At 42.9% G+C, this 3239-nt stretch overlaps 1 pseudogene; it reads right to left on the reverse strand.

Moving 5' to 3' along the window:
* Positions 1–3239, reverse strand: part of LOC105886920 — a 19799-nt pseudogene that overhangs the window by 2027 nt on the left and 14533 nt on the right.

The raw sequence follows: 3239 nt of genomic DNA on the forward strand, positions 1-3239 counted from the left end.
CTCCAACTCCTGGGCTCAAGCGAGTCTCTTACCTCCGCCTCCCAAGTAGCTGGGACCACAGGCTCCTGCCACAGCGCCTGGCTATTTTTTGGTTGCAGCCGTCATTGTTGTTTTGGCGGGCCCGGGCTGGATTTGAACCTGCCACCTTAGTCACTTGAGCCACAGGTGCTGAGCCTCAAAATTAGTTTTTTAAGGATGCCTGAAATGTTGATTTTTTTTCCTCAAACATCATCTTCAAAAATATTTACCTAATTGAATTGCTTGTCAGTTTGCACACCTAGCTTAGCATTGTGACAACAATTTTGGTTTGATCAGTAGGCCAAAATGGTTAGCTCAAATCTAAGAACTAGGTTTTTCCAAAAACTAGCTACTCAGTGGGCATCCCATATAAATTTAGTATCTTTCACATTGTTTTCTAATGAGATGTGGTCAGAGTGATTCAGATACTATGTGATTCTCAAAAGCACTCTATGTGCTTCTAAAGTTTTTCTAAAGCAGCTTTGTGGTGTTTTCCATTTATATTTTTTATTTCATTCTTGGTGATTCTATTTTTTTAATCACTGCTAGTAAGATACTGGTTGTTTTTTTTTTTTTTTTAAATAAGGTTTTCCTGTTTAATTTATTTTGATCAACACTCTGCTTTTCTAATTCTGTAAAAGTTTAATTGTACGTGTGGTAAATAGAAGTAACACACTACCTCCTTTGCAAAATGGAATTGCCTTGCTCATCAGGTTCAACTTTCTACACTAGAGAATCCACAGAGCTGCCAGTGAGTCAAGGGACAATGACATAGTTCTAGCCAAGGCTACTTTCATGACACCCTGTTCTTTTCTGCCACATAGTGCATTACTATTGGCTGTGGGCTTGTTCCAATGTAAGTAGTTCTCAGTAGGGATCTTGGCAATGACCTTTGGTATTTTCTTTTCATTTAGAAAAAATGAATCAAAGGTGCATCCCAAGGTGCAGTTTGAGAAACTGCAGTTCAAGGATTTATGATCAAGTGAGCACTGGGCGCCTGCCACTGGCATAAGAAGCAGAACCTGTGAAGCCACCATGGGCTGCTGCCCAGTCCCAATCCCACAGTCTTTATTTCTCTAAGGATTTTTATGATAAGCTGCATATCCCCCAAACCAAATATTGGTTTTTCTTGCTTTTGAACATCCTGTACGCTGAACTCATCCTCCATGTTTTCTTCTGTCGCACACACGAGGTGTAGGAGAGTTAGTTACTCCTGATGTGAGAGACTGTCATTCATTTTCACTACTGAAGTTTTACATTCTATAATTAAACCACAATTTTACTACTTTTCTGTTGTTGTATATGGTTAATTTCAGTTTTCTCTACAAACATTACTATACATGTGTCCTGTACATGGCATGGCACATAGGCAAGGAGGTCCCCAACAGCATATCAGAGTAGGATGGTGGGATTACATGGTGTGAGTACTTTAACTCTTCTGGTTAAGGCTAATTTTATTTCCAAGGTGTTTGTACCAATTTAACTTTCATCAGGAATGTGTAAGAGTTCAGGCAGCTCATGTGTTCTCAAAACACTCAGGGAGAATGAGGAATGAAGAGTTACAAGGTACTGTTTTGGCTACAGAATTATTAGACATTTTTCCCTCAGACTCTATTAATAACTTTTTGAAATTTTATCCCACATATCCTAGCATTATGCTTTTTTTTTTTTTTTTTGCAGTTGTTTGCCGGGGCTGGGTTTGAACCCACCACCTCTGGCATATGGGGCTGGCACCCTACTCCTTTGAACCACAGGAGCCACCCCCCATCCTCCTTTGTTTTTTGGCTGGGGCAGGTTTGAACTTGCAACCTCTGGTCTATGGGGCCAGTGCCCTTACTTCTTAAACCAAAGGCACCACCCCTAGCATTATACTTTTATCACATAGATCCAGATAATGCTTCCTTTCAGCATAAACACATAGGGTAATTTCATAGGTTAGGATCTTCCAAAATAAAAAGGAAAAAGTGGAGGGTAAAGGAGGGAGGGAGGGACAGAAGAAAGAAGGAAGGAGAAGGAAACTAAAACAAAAGAAGAAAAGGGGGAGAGGAATTGGGGACAGCATGTGTAGCCAACATTATCAAAAGGCAAGGAAAGAGCAGAGATGTAGATAATACCTAGGGAAAAGGAGAAATGTAGGAGAGCTTTACTACATATCTATGCCTGTGTAACACACTAGCTCAAAATTTAGTGACTTAATACAACAAATATTTATTAACTCAAAGACATAATACAAATATCAGCAAAATGGATCCAATGTGGGTGGGAAGAGTTGGATGAAGGGAAGGATTTTACAAGTCTCAGTAAGTAAGAAGTCATTTGTGTGCAGATGGTAATGACTTTGTTAGTCTGTGTCACCCAAGAAGCAATGACAAGATGAGATTAAACTCGACAGCATGTAATGAGGGACACACCTGTCAGACAATTTGGGGAGGGAGTTAGGGAAAGCCACAGTCAAGATACAAGTCTCAGCCCATGTGAAGGAGAGAAGGTCTGAAACAGTCATCCCAGAGCACAGTCAATTAAGGAGAGTTAACCAAGGTCATAGAAGTGTCTACCAGGATAGGGCCTGCCTCACTGTTCCTGCTGTGATCTGTGGTGGTCTGGGAACACCCTGTGGGCATTGGAGCCTTGGCACCAACACTGGGGATGTAGGAGCATAGGAGGGGGCCCTTTGTAGATTCCCTGGGGGTGTGACTAAAATTTTCTGTCCTGAGGAGTCTGGATCCTTGGAAATTAAACCTTCTCAGGTTGGGCTGCTGAATGATTCTGTCCACACTGACAGTAGAACAATGGGAAGCCCGAAGCCCCTAAGTGATTCCCTGGATTCCACACACACTCTTCCTGCCCCTCTGTGTGAAGCAGCCCTGCCTCCTCTTGGGGGGTCAGGGTCCATCCCCCCTCTTGGAGAGGAGGGGACTCCTCTTCTCACCTGTTGGTCTCTGGTCAGATGCTGTCCACAGTTGACGTCTCTGGTGTCAACTGTAATGGGTAGTTCAATGGCTCTTGTTTGTCACCTGCAAGAGGGACATGCTACACTGCAGAGCCCACCGGAGTTGCAGAGATGGGAAGTGCAGAGTCCCCAGGGGTGAATCTAAGTGATGGTCTATGGAGCTACACCCACTTCCTTCCCTTGGTTCCTGAGTCCACATGTTCTTCCACAGTAGAGAGGTCTCTCATTTGACAAATGTTCTGTGTCCTGAAAAAGGACACCTCCCCCTTCA

Source organism: Otolemur garnettii, unplaced genomic scaffold, assembly GCF_000181295.1.
Source record: "Otolemur garnettii isolate 467f Iridium unplaced genomic scaffold, OtoGar3 scaffold00031, whole genome shotgun sequence".
NCBI lineage: Eukaryota > Metazoa > Chordata > Mammalia > Primates > Galagidae > Otolemur > Otolemur garnettii.